Source organism: Tursiops truncatus, chromosome 5 (assembly GCF_011762595.2).
Source record: "Tursiops truncatus isolate mTurTru1 chromosome 5, mTurTru1.mat.Y, whole genome shotgun sequence".
Taxonomy (NCBI): Eukaryota; Metazoa; Chordata; class Mammalia; order Artiodactyla; family Delphinidae; genus Tursiops; species Tursiops truncatus.
The window spans coordinates 107642048-107659013 of NC_047038.1; the positions used below are offsets into that span (position 1 = coordinate 107642048).

At 42.8% G+C, this 16966-nt stretch overlaps 1 protein-coding gene across 17 annotated transcripts in view; it reads right to left on the reverse strand.

The window, feature by feature from the left end:
* The window catches only part of FHIP1A (FHF complex subunit HOOK interacting protein 1A), a 277537-nt gene extending 265667 nt beyond the window's left edge, over window positions 1-11870 (reverse strand). For 9 of the 17 annotated variants that reach the window (XM_073805504.1, XM_073805508.1, XM_073805496.1 and 6 more), the window contains exon 1: window positions 10683-11000. The gene's annotated coding sequence lies outside the window, so the exon portion shown is untranslated. Of the gene's footprint in view, window positions 1-1416; window positions 1441-10682; window positions 11004-11738 lie in introns of those variants that run through there. The other 8 variants (XM_073805510.1, XM_073805511.1, XM_073805505.1 and 5 more) reach the window with 5 other exon arrangements.
* Between the last annotated feature and the right edge of the window lie 5096 nt (window positions 11871-16966).

Sequence of the window (16966 nt, forward strand, 5' to 3'; positions counted from 1 at the left end):
TCATCATAGGAAAGTAACCGGTGCAAAGACACACATTTACTAAATAGTAAAGCAGGGATTTGAACCAGATTTGCATCCAAATTGCATCCTCTTCCCACCTCACCGGTGTTGCCTCCAACAATGATAGAAACTTGCTAATTAATTTACCAGAGACTGTAATTGATCAAAGACCTCCATTTAACCCCTGATTTTCCACTAACCTCAAAGTGCAGGTCCCTTCATCATTAAGAATAACATTAATATATGAATGTATAAATAAATACGCTATATGAAAATAAGTATCTTGAAAAAGTTATAATACAGTTTCTCCAAAATTGCTTCTGGTAGCCTGAAGATGAAATCCTGGCATTTCTCTTAAAGTAACAGGCAAAAGGAATGAATATTTATTTAAGACCACTCTGCCAGAACAAGATGTATACAACTCCCCTGGCAGTGATATTTCAAAACAGCAAAAGGAGATTTGTGAGCACCTGTCAATGTGTAACGTGCCTTCAGCTCTGCAACTGCTCACAGGAATATTCCTATGTCATCATTAGACACTAATGTTATTGAGCACTCCCATGGCTCGGAGGCAAGAACAGAAGCCCTTCAGGAAGAAAATGGCTCCGTCTTCTTAGCTCAGCAACGACAGGGGCCAGGAGGACAGGAACAGCAATTTACTGGTAGAGAACCTAAAAGCCACCGGCTCTCATCTCTACATGATCTGCATCCTTCAGGCCAACGTTTTCAATTCCATGCTTGTGTCTCCAATTCCTGCTGGACACATCAACATGGAACTCCCGCTATCAAATTAACTTTGGGGCAATAATAGTTTTTCAGCATCTAGCCAAGTACTTTCCATTGAAAAGTGTCCCATAAACTTGTCAGTGGTTGTCTGTTTCTCTTTTTTCCTTTCTCATTTTCACCACTTTACTTGAGGGCCTTATACCATACACACACTCTTCTGGGAAATATAATGATTGTTCCTAGAAGGCCAGAAGCTGCTATCAAAGAGGCATGCTCCTTATTTATAATTTGGCAACAGCACAGCCAAGGGGAGGGTATGCCGAGCACTCACTGAAGAATGGCTGCATCCCCTGATGGGACGAGACCTTGCTAACTTGCATACTCTGGTCAAAGACAGGCCCTAAAGAATTCATTGCCATCACAGACTCAAAAATACTTCAGATGAGATCGTATATATGATAGTGCTTTGTGACTCTAAATTACCCCTGCTAGTGATGTGGCTGTTACAAAGGCAAAGACCTGGGGAATAGGTAGGCGTATGGTTTGAAAGAACTAACTAGGTCCGAATAGAAGGAGGAAAAAAGAAAGAGAGAGCCCAGAGGACTCAACAGAAAGCCTAGACAACAAAGGGGATGTGGTGGTGGAAAGTTTCAAGTTAGCAAACGCCCACTCAGTTCAACAAACACTTACTGGATGGCAGGCACTGGTCTACGTCTTGGGACACAGAGCCAAAGACAGTCAAAACTAATTCAGCCAAGATCCCTGCCCTTCGTGGAGCTTTATGTTCTTATTCGGGGAGACAGCTGATAAACAATACACAAAATAAACAAGTAAATTGTAGTATGTTAGAAGATAAGTGCAGGAGAGCAGGGGAAGGGGGATGGAAAATGCAGAGGGTTTGCAATACTCTCAGATTAAAAGGCATGCCAAAGAGCATAATGAGTCAGATTTCCAATGATGTTCCTCAAAAACTACATTCAAGGGACTTCCCTGGTAATGCAGTGGTTAAGAATCTGCCTGCCAATGCAGGGGACATGGGTTTGATCCCTGGTCCAGGAAGATCCCACATGCCATGGAGCAACTAAGCCCGGGCACCACAACTACTGAGCCTGTGCTTTAGAGCCCGCAAGCCACAACAACTGAGCCCTCGAGCCACAACTACTGAAACCTGTGCGCCTAGAGCCCATGCTCTGCAACAAGAGAAGCCACCGCACTGAGAAGCCCGCACACCACAACGAAGAGTGGCCCCTGCTCACCGCAACTAGAGAAAGCCCACACGCAGCAATGAAGACCCAACGCAACCAAAGATAAATAAATAACTTTTTTAAAAAACTACATTCAATTGCAGGAGAAATGAGGAAAATCAAACAGAGCTTGAATGAAACGTGCATAAAAGTTGACAAATCCAAATTGCCTAGGAACATACAGCTCATTTTCCATATTTCGTCTTCTTCACCCTTGTTCAAAATTATTGACACCAACAGGCTACATAACATATTTACAGAGGAAGATATGAAACAACTTAGCCAGAGGCAGAGCAAAGGGAATTATAAGAGACAAGGGCAAAGCAGATGAGAGCAAAAACAGGTGCAAAGCAGTACCTCAGGAAAGGGCTAATTCAACAGGACTTTAAATATGACAATTTTTTCTTAGGAATAGTTGGCTCTAGGTCGAGGATGATATATAAGTTTCATTTCTAGTAACAACCCCAAACAGCTGGCAAAGTCCTTCTGGATCCCTGCATTGATAAAGAGTTCTGGGTCCTGTGGGCAATGAACTAGACATTTCTTCCAAGAGCTGAGGATGGGGGACTGCGCACACATGCCCTACACTTGCCTTTCCTTCCTTGGTAGAGCTTAGCGCTTTTAAAAAAAAAAAAAAAAAAGCAGTGAACACTCACTGGCCACCTACAATGTGAAGCAAAACCCAGAACAGTGGAGGATTTGGAGTGTAGAGCTTGATCCAAGTCCTAATGGAGTTTATAATACAATTTGGAAGAAGAATAATTACACAAAAGATAACACTAGAAAGCATCAAATGACTAAATTCCTAAAATTTCAGTACAGAGATTCAGATGCCAGGAAATTGCTACAGGAAAAGATAGCCAAGAAAGGCTTAAAGGAGGACACAGGCTCTGAACTGGGCTTTGAAGAATTCACATCACTGAAATAACTGGAAAGAGGAAGGACTGGTCCCAGCAAGATGGCAAGTAAGGAATAGGCAGGTGTGCTCAGGAATGAGGAACAGATCAGCACGGCAGCCAGAGCAGAGGATCTAAACAGGGCACCAGATCATAGATGCCTTGAGTATTAGTCAGGGATCTCCAGAGACAAGAGAACCAACAGGAGAGGTATATATAAAGGAGATGTGTGTGTGTATATATAGAGACAGATAGAAAGGTTTATTATAAGGAATTGGCTCATGCAATTATGAAGGCTGAGAAGTCCCAAGGTCTGCACTCGGCAAGCCAGAGAAGTAGGACAGCTGATAATATAGTTCAAGTCCAAGTTTGAGGCCAAAGGCACAGAAGATGGATGCCCTAGCTCAAAAACAGGCAGAGTGAGCAAATTCTCCCTTACTCAGCCTTTCTGTTCAATTCAGGTCTTCAATGGATTGAATGACGCCCACCGACAATGGAAAGGCCATCTGCTTTACTCAGTCTACCAATTCCAGTGTTAATATCATCCAGAAACACCCTCACAGACACACCCACAATAATGTTTAACCAAATCTCTGGGCACCCTGTAGCCCAGTCACGTTGGTACCTAAATTTAACCATCACAGCTTGAACTGAGTCATTATCCAGTAGGCAACAAGGACCGTGATCAGAGACATGAGCTTTATAAAATCAAACTGACTGTGGCATGAAAATGGATTACAGAAAGAAAAACTGGAAGCAAAAACAAGGTAAAAAAATATTATAATTGCCCATGTGATAATAAGAGGCAGACCATCAACGACAAACACGTACAGGATTCTATTCAAGATGAGGTACTCTGCTAGGTGATTAAGATGAGCTACTCGTGTCACCCTACAGTTTAATTTGATGTCAGGATCGAAATGGAGACCTATGCAGCAGGACTGGAGAAGCAAGCCTAGGATTCCAAAGGTCAGCAATGAGGATGCGGATTTAGGGATTACCCATATAGGGAAGGGAGCCGAGTTGACAGTTTGCTTCTGGCGTGCCCATCCTGACAGAAGCTCGCAGGACAGCAGGTTGAATCAGTCAGTCTTGAGTCAGGAAGCCTCATCAGACCAACTCGTTTTTGTGATTCACTGGGGAGGAATGACCACTCCTAGGTGGCAAACTAATCCTAAAACACGATCAAGAGGTGGGATTACTTTAGAGGAAAAAAAGGCAGGAGGCAACACAACCAGCCTGCAACACCTAAACACAACTTACAAGCTGATTCATCAAGAGCAACTGCAGGGTCCACTTTCCAAATCAGACACACAAAGTCTTCAACAGGAACCCAGTGGAGAAGAACAAGGAGGAAATTGAGAGAAGGTCAAACTTCATCAAGCTGATAAGAGATTAGCATTAACCATTAAGTTTCTAACACAATTCAGGTAAATAGCAGGTTATCTGGTATTTCCTGAAGCAAATCAAGGTCAGTGGAAGTCCTACTGTCACATTTTTCATAAGCATTTAAATTACTGCATCTTGCTTAAAATAAGCCAAAGTGAAAAATAAATAAATAAATAAAAATAAGCCAAAGTGTAAACAGTCTGCAATATACACAAACAGGAGAGATTTTAAATATTCAACTTACCAAAAAATGTTAGAGAACAGGCAGTAACCAAGACTAATACATAAGGTATGTTGCATCTTCCCACGAAAAAAAAATCAAAAGAACTATATACAAACGATGAAGTTTCTCTTGTATTCTAAGAAATTCTTTTTTTATGAATTTTTCATACACAAAATGCCAAGAAACATTTTTCCTAATACAATAAATATGGGCAGCAGCATCTTCATTTTGAGGATGCACAGAGTTTCATGCTAAATGACCTACTGACGATCTTTTTTTTGGCTGCGCCATGCTGCATGCAGGATCTTAGTTCCCCGCCCAGGGACTGAACCCGTGCCCCCTGCAGTGGAAGTGCAGAGTCCTAACCACTCAACCACCAGGGAAGTCCTGATGATCATATTTTTACAGTATAGCTTATATCACTTATGCATAAATACACACATGTACATATATGTCATATATATATACACATAAGGTGTGTATATGTTTATATTGTACAGATATTTATATTTGTTAAGATACTTTTATACTCATTCTGATACATTACAAAGAAAATCATGAATGAACTCCAAGTACAAGTTCCATGAACACACACAAAGCAGAAGATACTCATCTTGAGGAATGCAACATAATCTAATTGAATGCTTATGAACAAAGCTTGGACTCGATGAAAATATTAATCGACTCTCTAAGATGGTCAATAAAAACTTTGCCACAGGAATTTCTGAAATGTTCCTCCTTCAATGAGCCTGGGTCATGAAATTTAGCCAAAGTATCATATTTCACATTTGCCACACACAGATGAGTGAAATCAGTTCCTGGGACTTTCTATAGGCCTAAAGATCTTAAAATTGACCCATGACCAATATTTCAACAGAGGTAAATTTTCATACAAGAAGAGGAGCTAAAATACACTCACTCTGCATTCTGCAAAACCTGGTGGATTCTCTGAACTCCTTAATAGCATGTCCTAGAATAATGTTCTTAAAAAAAATTTTTTTTTAACTATGCTCCATAAAAAATAATTAGCAGCTCATCCGACAACTGCAGAGTATTTTTATAGCTGTTGTCGATTACTATGTTCTCTTGGGGAAAACATTAAAACCAAAAAGAACCTGACATGTGAAGAAATGAGGTAAGCCTTACCTAAAAGCTCAGCGCCTTCTGTTACTACGACCTTTTGTTTCACAGTCGGGTCATGTAATAATAATTTCTATCTTCAGTCCAATACATTCAAAAAAGAAAGCTATTAATATAATTTAAAATGTAGGGACACTATTAGAGGAAGTGTAAATTAGAGGAATTTAGCATTTTCATACCTCTGACTCTTTCACAAACCTTTCCTACACAAGTGTACAAAGATAGACTTTAAAGGATGTTCTCTAAAGCACTAGTCTTACTATAGAAAAATGGGAAACAACCCAAATTTCCAACAACAGGAAACTGTTAAAATAACCTGTCATGCAATACTATACAGTATGATCTGTATGTATGGTCATGGGAACATTTTCAACACCAATTAAGTTAAAAATAAAAACGAAGTTGAAAGTTGTTTTATATTACCCCACTTGTTATTAACAATCACAATAATAAATATATTTTAATACAGGGAAATTTTGGGGAAGTTTCTCTAGAATACAAGATCACAGTGCACTTTATCTTTCAACATTACATATTTCTGTGATGTTTGAATGTTGAATAATATGCATTGTGTGTATAATCAGAAAAAATAAAGTTTTATTTTAAGTTAGTGATATAATTGGAGGGGAAGTAGGAAAAAATTTTATGTATAAAGAAAAGGGAAGGGGCTTCCCTGGTGGCACAGTGGTTGAGAGTCCGCCTGCCGATGCAGGGGACACGGGTTCGTGCCCCGGTCCGGAAAGATCCCACGCGCCGCAGAGCGGCTGGGCCCGTGAGCCATGGCCGCTGAGCCTGCGCGTCCGGCTCCGCAACGGGAGAGGCCACAACAGTGAGAGGCCCGCATACCGCAAAAAAAAAAAAAAGAAAAGGGAAATCTTAGGGTGTTAAAAACTTTTCTATTTTAGCTCTACAATATTCTCTACAATATTATCTGCCTCTACCTCTCTTTTGGAAGACAGCTGTTTCCTTATTCTCAGAATTTCAAAACTGAACAACATACATAGACATTGGAAGGGCCCCTTACCATCTCCCGTTAGTAATAGCTTATAGGGATAAAAGTTTAGGCCAAACTCCAGTATTTATCAAATTCAACACTGTCAGTTCCTGAACAGTTGCAAACAAACTGCAAAGGTGTCTCTAAGTTATTTCAGAATTAACCAAAAAAAAAAGAAGAAAAAAAAGGATTCTGCAGACTCTGAAACTATTTGAAGCATTTTCATGATGGAAATACGAGGAATTAGAGATAGCTACCTACTTTTGAATCCACAGCCCTGTAACCTATTCAAACATTGTAAAAACTAGATGGAAAGGACAAGAGAACAGTGCCTGGAAAGGTAACTGAGGAATCACAAGCATGGGGGAAATTTCCACCTGCCTGGGGAAGGGTGTGAACCTGTGCCGGGAGAGGGGTATCTCCACAGTCATGTGACCTTGGCAAAACAATTAAACTCCTCTACCACAATTTCCTCACCTGCAAAATCAAAGGACGGAGAATAAACAATCTCTGTGGTCCCTTTCGGCTCTAAAATTCTGAAAACAAAGCTTTACCCTTTCCTTGCCAAAGGATATCTTAAATATATATATATATATATATATATATATATACATATACATATACATATATATATACACACACATGTACATAGCATAAAATGTAAGGTATAAGGTTATAAGGTACATGGCCAAAAACAGCAGACGCCTGCCTGGCTCCTCCCCAACCTTGAGTTCCACTCTCCAAAAGAAGCCCCTTCAATTCTTTTAGATGTTTCTTCTAGTAATTACTTCCATACTTGTAAATCACACATTTACATTACTATTTTCTGATTTTTCTCAATTTTAGACCCTACCAAAAGTTCCTTATGGCAACTATTGGGGCATTTATCACCTGTCCCACCTCCTGGGGTGCAGCTGCACTGTTGAGATGCAAAGGATATAAAGATTATACGCATGTACACACATGTGTAAGAACGTGTTTCTATATAGTTCTGTCCCCAGTGAGCACTCATGTTGATCAATGAGAAATAAGGTCCCATTCTAAACACTGCACATCTAAACACTGCACAAAATGTAGCAGAGAAAAAATTAAAAGCCTGGCCTCTAAATCAGAAAAGTCCTGCATTCGGGCCTGAGTCCACCACATACAGGAACAAAGTATGCACCTGAAAATTCCTTATTTTCTCTGAATCTCATCTATTTTCCTCCTGTGTAAGCTGAATATAATACACCAACTACAAAATGGTTAAATCACAAAGCACAAATACGGTATACCTGTGAAAGCACTTTGTTACTCATAAAGCACTATAAAAATGTTACTTTCCGTTACTGTCTTCACTAAGAGATCCCTATAAATGAAGTACCTGAAGTTACTGGTCACTGTTCTCCTATGTAGGCTAAAAACTAAGAGTCAGAAGTCACTGAGAATAAGAGTGAAATAGATGTAAATCATGTTCCAAGGCCAGAATCTGAGGGTCCAACTCTTCAAAGGGTCTATGTATTGCCCTATGAGACAAATGCACACAGAACAAAGATTGAGCATCTCAGCAGGGATCAGAGAAAGCAATTGTTTTATATTTGCAGAGAGAGAGAGCTTCCTTACCAAATTTTCTTTATAAAAGTAATACAAGGGGACTTCCCTGGTGGTCCAGTAGTTTAGAATCCACCTTCCAACGCAGGGGACCCGGGTTTGAGATCCCACATGCTGCGGAGCAACTAAGCCCATGCACCACAACTACTGAGCCCACGCGCTCTAGAGCCCATGCGCCACAACTAGAGAGAAGCCCGCATGCCGCAATGAAAAATCTCACATGCTGCAACCAAGACCTGATGCCGCCAAATAAGTAAATATTTTTTTAAATAAATAAAAATAAAATACAAGAACATAATTTCAAAAGTCACTCCTCAGGCTTCTTCTAATATGTACCTCTATATTTCAAAATAATTTGTACATCTGCTTTTTGATTTGCAGACATAATCTATTGGCTTCCTATTACAACAGAAAGAACTTTGCAGAGAAAGTGTTTTGGACCAAATTTGGGAAGTTATCATGAAGAACTGTCCAGCAATGCATTACCGACACTACAGTAAAACAGTCCTCTCATTTCTGGTCTTCAGAGGCCTACATTGAAAGTGATACAACCATAGTGTCTCTATTTAGAGGCAAGTAGGAAGCTAGCTGGGCAGATAGATCTAGATTATGAGACCACTCTAAATCTCTCTCTGAATCTAGTTCAGTGATACTCAGTTTCTCTTGTCTTTTCCACATGCCCCACACAGTTTAATCCTGTTCCTAAAGCTACAGGTCAAATGACAAATGGGACCCCAAACGTTAACTTATTTCAAGACAAGCATGGAAACAATTCTATGAGCTGTGCGGAAAGGGGTTAACTGGAACTAAAAGAAACCAGCCTTTAATTATCTGAAAAGTTATCTAAAGCCAACAAATATGCTGCACTAAAAAGTAAATTTATGGACTGAATCTCCTGCTCCATTTCTGCCCAGAGAAGACCACTAAACTTCTCCAGATGTGGTCTTGGGCTGTGGTACACTACATTTGGGCAGTTTCAGGGAAAACATCCTGTCTAGTGCCAGGTGTGCAAGTGAACTTGAGGTCAGGCAGGTGACCCTGCTGACCAGGCATGGTACATTAAGGAGAGGAAATCTTTTCTCTCGCTAATCAACAGGATAAAGGTGATTAAGCAGGAATTATTTTTTCAATGACCTACATAATTTCATCAGGGCTGCTGTGGCTATTAGCAGAGAGCAGCTGACTTTCTAATGAGATGAATCTGATAGCAGGGCCCTGCCAGAGAAGGCAGGGAGTGGGCCCAATCCACAGGGAAGCAACAAATGGTGCGCACTGTTTACTACTCCTCCCCAGGGCTGTCTCTCCTCTGTTTTGGGCTCCTTCCTTCCACGGGGAATACTCCCCACCCTGGGATGCCTAAGGCTGCAGCACCTGCTGAATGGTGGAAGCCGGGTCTATTTTTTTTTTTAATTTTTATTTTATATTGGAGTATAGTTGATTTACAATGTTAGTTTCAGGTGTGCAGCAGTGTGATTCAGTTATACAAATACATACATCCATTCTTTTTCAGATTCTTTTCCCATTTCGGTTATTACAGAATATTGAGTAGAGTTCCCTGTGCTATACAGTCTTTGTTGAATATCTATTTTACAGATAGCAGTGTGTATTAGTCCAGCTCTGTCCCACCCACTTGGATCCACCCATTCTTAATAAACCCGAATAAATTAGGAGTCTGGGATTAACATAAACCGGGTCTATTAAGAATGGATGGATCCAAGTGGGTGGGACAGACCTGGGCTAATTCATCAGAACTGCCCACGTGACTCCCAAAGTCCCAAGCAAACAAGGTTACCGCTGCCACCAACACCTCTCTCTGGCTGGGCTTGAGATAGGACAGCAGTTAGTTCCACTCCCTACCAGAAGTGGAATTAACAAGGGACCTTTGTTAAGGTCGGAGCAGGACACACACACGCACGCACGCACACACATACCATCATCTTCATCAATAACAACCACGACTTGAACGCAGTTTCATTAGAGAATTTGACGAAACTGAGCAAGAGCCACCCAACAAGTGAGTCCTAACACCAGGAAAGCGCTGCAATCCTCAGAGTGGCACCGCCTCTGCCTCTTGTGTGAAAGCGAGGAGGTCGGGAGAGGAAAACTGAGCCCCAGATCTCTTCGCCTTCGCCTGTTCCTCCGGTAGGATCCGGCTCTCCGGCCCCAAGAACCAAAAACAGGGTGGAGAGCCCAGGTGCCATCCTCCTCTGTCAAAACAAGCTGGCTCTTTCTCCCCCGGGATCAGTCACCGAGTCACGCCCGGTCCAGCAGCTCTGGGAGCCCCCTCCTCCCCGCCGTGCCTCGGCCCGACACAGCAATCTTGTTTGGGATAGTCCCAGCGGGGCCCCCCCCTCACAATTCCTGCTCCTCCCGCCAAGTCGGAGAACGCAGGCAAGGGATACTTCTGCTCTCCGCCTTCCCATAACCCCTAAAATAAAATAATCCCTCAAGCGCAAATCTCAGATCCGCACGCCACGTACCTGTCAGCGGCCGCAGCTCCTCCTCCCGGCCCGGTGCGGGACTCGCCACGACTGTCCGAGGACAGTCCAGAAAGTTTGTGCCACCACCGCGCTGGGCACCGCGAGGAAGGGGGAGCGGGCTCCTCGCCGAGACCGGGACAGTCCGCTCTGCGCCCCGGCCGGCGGCCGCTCTCACGCCTCGGCCCGGGTCCTCCCCACCCACCTCCAAGTCTACAGCGGCGCCCCGGGAAGAAAGTACGAGGTGGCAGAAGGTCGGAGCGCAACTTTCCGACGGTGCGTCAGCCGGTGGCGGAGCCGCGCCGCTCCTGGGCTGCCCCGCCCCCCAACCCGCGCCCTCGGGGGAGCGTGGGCGGGGCCCGAGCCGAGGCGGGGCCCGACCTGCCTGGCCGGCCCAGGGGAGCTCGCGTCCGGCCCCGCCCCTGCCCTCGCCGCTAGCCTCGCCCCTCCCCCCGGAGGGGCGGCCGTCAGGTGCGCGGGGGTCGGGCTCAGCTGCGAGGCCGCCCCGGCGCCCGTTGCCAAGGTGAAGGAGGCGGAGCCTCTGAGGGAAATTTTCCACCGAAACTTAAACCCCGCGGAATGGAGGACACCTCGCCCCTGGGGACTCGCCTGTCGCTGGAACTACACCCCTTCACGAACACACACACACACACACACACACACACACACACACACACACACACACCCACGTTGGTCCTGCCAAAAGGCTCATTTCTTGAGTTCTGCTGAGTGGAGAAAGTCAGACATCTCCACGCGGCACGCACCCTGCGAGTATAGGTGTACGTGTCACAATTCACTGGTAATTTTCCCCCTGAAAATGAGGACTCTTTAATTGGACAGTTATACAGCCAAAAGAAATTTCCCCAACTCTCCCCGGGAAATGGGAGAGCAGGTTGGGAATCCGTTTCCCTACCACCCCGAGTATGGCGGTGGCCCTTGGCACTGCCTCGTGTTTCGCCGTCCTTCCCAGAGCCCAGACCTCGGACCCCGGCCGGCCCGGCCCCGCGTTTGCCGGCTGCCCTCCATCAGAGACCTCGCACGTTGCCAAGCTGGTATTACCATCTCAACCTCCGCATTTCTCCGCCTTCCACACCTCTTGCATGCTTGGGTGGTAAAGTCAAGGATCTGCTTTCTGAACTTTAAATCCAGGAGGGGGAATCAAATTCTTGGTTAGAGGCTCTCTTGGCAGTTTCAGAGCCCTGTGGTTGGTGTGGCTGAAACTTGAGGTGAGCCGCAGTCTGAGCGGGTGTGGCGGGTGTGGAGCTTTTCCTACCGCAGCAGCATCCTGCTGGGGCCTCACCAAATTCTCCTTTGGAGGAAGTATCTTCCTCCCTCCATTCTCGATGAATGGCATCCGAAAACAACCGAAATCAAATTTACCTAGTTTCAGGTTCTCTTTTGCAACCATGGCAATCAGAGGACGCAAACTTCACACTTCCTGCTCTACCACCACTGCTATACTTGATGACGGCAGCAGGAATGCAGCTGCTGCGAATAACTCTCAGCATTCACCAGCCTTCCACCTATAACAAGTGCAAGACAGGTGGCTCCTAAGTAAAAACTGGGGAAGGACAGGGAGATAGATGAGTAGGAGCGGGGAAGTTCTGCCCAGCAGGTCACCTGGGCCTGTTCTAACAGCTGGGATGTGGGGCAATCATTTATTCAACGAATATCGATTGAGTGCTTTTTGCATGCTAGACATTCTTCTAGGGGTTGGGGACACAGCAGAGAACAAAAACATAAAAATCCTAGCCATCATGGACCTTACCTTCCAGGTGGGAGAGACAGATGATAAAGAAAATATGTGCCTGCAATATGATTAGAAATGCTATGGAATAGCACAGGGAGATCAGCTCCATGCTTTGTGACCACCTAGAGGGGTGGGATAGGGAGGGTGGGAGGGAGACGCAAGAGGGAGGGGATGTGGGGATATATGTATTCGTACAGCTGACTCACTTTGTTATACAGCAGAAACTAAAACAACGTTGTAAAGCACTTATACTCCAGTAAAAATGTTAAAAAAAAAAAAAAAGTAATGCTATGGAGAAATATTAGGCAGGGGTGGGACATAAGGAGTTTGAGGGGTGTTCTTTTAAGTAGGTGATCAAAGAAAACCTCTGGAGGTATTTAAGCAAAGGTCTGAAGGAGGTTGGGAAACAAGATATCTGGGCAGACAACTTTTGAAGCAGAAAGCACAGCAAGTACAAAAGCCCTGAGGCAGGAATATGCCTGAGTGCTCTGGGAGCAACCAAGAAGCCAGAGTGGCAGAATGGGGAAGTCAGAGAAGAAGTAGGGGTGACAGGCCAAATGAGGCCCTTACTCTGTGTGAGTTGGAAGCCACTGGAGGGTTTTGTGTAGAAAAGTGTCATCTTCTGACACACTGTGATAGGACCACTTTGACTGCTGGGTTGACAATAGGGGGTAATGGCTGAAGCAGAGACCAATGAGAAGGCTATTGAAATAATCCAGGAGCGGGCTTCCCTGGTGGCGCAGTGGTTGAGAGTCTGCCTGCCAATGCAGGGGACACGGGTTCGAGCCCTGGTCTGGGAGGATCCCACATGCCGCGGAGCAACTAGGCCCGTGGGCCACAACTACTGAGCCTGCGCGTCTAGAGCCTGTGCTCCGCAACAAGAGAGGCCGCGACAGTGAGAGGCCTGCGCACCGCAATGAACAGTGGCCCCCGCTCGCCACAACTAGAGAAAGCCCTGGCACAGAAACGAAGACCCAACACACCCAAAAATAAATAAATAAATTTATAAAAAAGAAAAAAGAAATAATCCAGGAGCAAGAGGAGAGTGATTGGACCAGGGAGATAGGGGTGGCAGTGATGAGCTGCCAGGGATTCCTCACAGACTGGATGTGAAGGAAAGAAAGCAAGGAGGACTCTGAGGGTTTTGGCCTGAGCAGCTTGGAAGGTTGGACCTGCCATAACAAAGATGGAGAAGGCTTCAAAAGGAGAAGGTTGGGGTAAAATCAAGAAGGCCAAAGGGAAGACCAGAAAGAAAGCACACGTGATTTGAATGATCTTCGATTTCCTCAGCTTATAAAATGAATGAAAGAATACCTACTTCATTAGGATTGTTTTGTTTGTTTGTTTGTTTGTTTGTTTGTTTTTTGTTTCTTGCGGTTCGCGGGCCTCTCACTGTTGTGGCCTACTCCCGTTGCGGAGCACAGGCTCCGGACGCACAGGCTCAGCGGCCATGGCTCACGGGCCCAGCCGCTCCGCGGCATGTGGGATCTTCCCGGACCGGGGCACGAACCTGTGTCCCCTGCATCGGCAGGCGGACTATCAACCGCTGCACCACCAGGGAAGCCCCTAGGATTGTTTTAAGGATGACATGAATTAATGTAGTGAAGCGTCCAGCACAGTACCTGACACCTGGCAGCCACTTAAGAATGTTCCCTCTCTGCAAATATGAATTCATATATATCCATTATGCCCCAGAAGTAAAGGAAAGGGAAGAAAACAGGAGAGAAAGGACAGGAAATGAAAGCAGAAGAAATAAAGTCCAACAAAGGTGCCTAATGCAAATTGTCTGATGATAGTTTCTCCTAAATTCTGCTTCCTCAAGGGGACACACTAAAGTATCAGAGTTTGCTAGTTTGGGAAAGGAGTTTGAAATATGAAAAGTTGGTAATAAAGCAGAAAAAAAATACCCACAACATGAATAAAGAATTTCACTTGCTACTCCTTTTAAAGCATTCTTACAAACAAATAAGAAAGACAGAAGAACAGAAAAATAGTCAAGGGAGATGAACAGAGAATTCTAAAAAAAAAGCCAATATTCTATAAAAAGTCCAACCATATTAAGTAAAGCTAGAATGAGAGGCAATTCTTTTTAATTTATAAATTTGACAAAGATTAGAAAAAATAATTATGCCTATTGTGGATATTGGACAATATCATACCATGCTGAATGGAGTATAAATTACAATAATTTTTAGCAATTGATGTCTAAATCATTAAAATGTATATACTTTTTGAACCAGAAATTTAACTTCTAAGAGTTTATGCTAATATTCAAATATTTGCTAAAAATTTACATATAAGAATGTCCATTACAATGTTATTTAAATGTAGTGAAAAAATTAGAAATATCCCAAGTATCTAACAAGACAAAATTATGGTAAGCGTAAGCACAATATGTTTTGGTTTAGCCATGTTAGAATATTATAGGCAGATTTTTTAAAACATTGTTGAATACCTATTAAATGGAATATGTTCACAATACATTAATGTATAAAATAAGCTTGCCACAAAACAGTATGTAAAATATGGTTCTCCTTTAAAATGTTAATAACTGTTATCTCCATACTAGGATGACAGTTTATTTTTATTCTCTTTGTGCTTTTCTCTATTTCTAAGTGTTCTGGCATAAGCAGGTATCCTGTTCTCTTAGGAGTGGAATTGCTGGATGACAGGCTGTATATATCAGTCAGATTTAGTTAATACTGTCAAACAGTTTTCCAAACTAGCTATACCAATTTACACTCCCACTGGCAATGTATGAGTTCTGGTTTGAAGATGCATTTTTTTTTTGAAGATGCATTTTTAACAGCATGCGTCCAGTAAACAGCCATTGATTTGAATCCTACTGCTTTAGAAGTTACAATAATTAATTAAGAAGTTAGAAACAAGTACATCAGTTGTGAATGCCTATGTTAGTAACAATATCAACCATTTCTAACTTGTACTTTTCATTAATTTATCTCATTTTATTTTTACCCTCTTTAAGTGTGTTATATACCCTACGTTAAAGAACTAAAATTAGATTTCTTTAGTGCAGAAGCCAGACAAGATTTCCTTCTTTTTCTTACCTCTTTTAGTCCCACTTAAAAATGTAATTATGTCTTAAATTGTACTATACATTTCTCAAACTATTAAATATTTAAGATACCAAAAATCCATGCTTATATGAAAAAGGAGAGCAATATCTTACTAACACACGCATACTTGCACACACTCTTCTTTCACAGAGCTCATAAGACCATAGTCCATATCTCTTTGAGGAAATGGACAAAGGGTATCACCCTCTGTTTAACAAAAAACAGAAGTTAAGGTGTAGCATAGGGAAGAGAGCAGTCTGAGATGAGGACATCAAAATGATCCCTTCATTGACCCAGATACCTTGGAATCTAAACTAAAAATAGCATGAAGACATTATCATTTGTAATCAAATTAAATTTAAATTAGCTTCTAAAGTTTCTTTTCTTAGAAAGAGCTCAGAAATGAACAATGTATATCCTATTAGAATATTAATTATCCCATCAAATTCTTTTTTCTAGCAAATACCTTAACAAAAACCCATTGCTGCTTTTGAATGGTCTTGTCTCCTATAGAAATTGTCAAGTGGTCAGGGTCTACTGCACTGATGATGTGAGGCTTATTTATTATTAAAACTCTTCTCAAATCCATCTGTCTTCTCTTTTAAAGTGAATCACCATAGCATGTTAAGGGCCCAGGCTCTGGAGCAGATGCACCTGACAGACGTGTTCAAAATCCAGCTCTACTGCTTTCCAGCTATGTGACCTGGAACAAATAACTAAGTATTCTTACTCATTTCTTGTTGTGCCTCAGCTTTCTCTCTAAAAATAACCATCATGGTACCTACATCATTGGTTTGTAATGAGGATTGTATATCTCTATCTCTTTATATTTTTCTAAGCACAGTCTATGGCACATAATAAACACTCATTAATTTAGTTTTCAAGGCAATTTCTAGGAACTTTATCATAAAGAAATAATTCTAAACATGAAGATTTATGTACAAGTATTGTCATACCAGCAAGATGTTATAATATCAAAACTTTGGAAACAATTTAACTGACAAATAGGGATGAACTAAAATAAATTATATTCTATCCAAACATAGTTTACCAAATAGTATGATCTCAGTTTTATAAATACTATAAAATAGGGCTTCCCTGGTGGCGCAGTGGTTAAGAATCCGCCTCTCAATGCAGGCGACACAGGTTCGAGCCCTGACCCAGGAAGATCCCAAGATCCCACATGCCGTGAAGCAACTAAGCCCATGCACCACAACTACTGAGCCTGCGCTCTAGAGCCGGCGAGCCACAACTACTAGCCCGCGTGTCACAACTACTGAAGCCCACGTGCCTAGAGCCCGTGCTCTGCAACAAGAGAAGCCACCACAATGAGAAGCCCGCACACCACACCAAAGAGTAGCCCCTGCACTACTAGAGAAAGCCGCACACAGCAATGAAGAACCAAAGCAGCCAAAACTAAATAAATAAAATAAATAAAACTGTATATAAAACTATAAAAT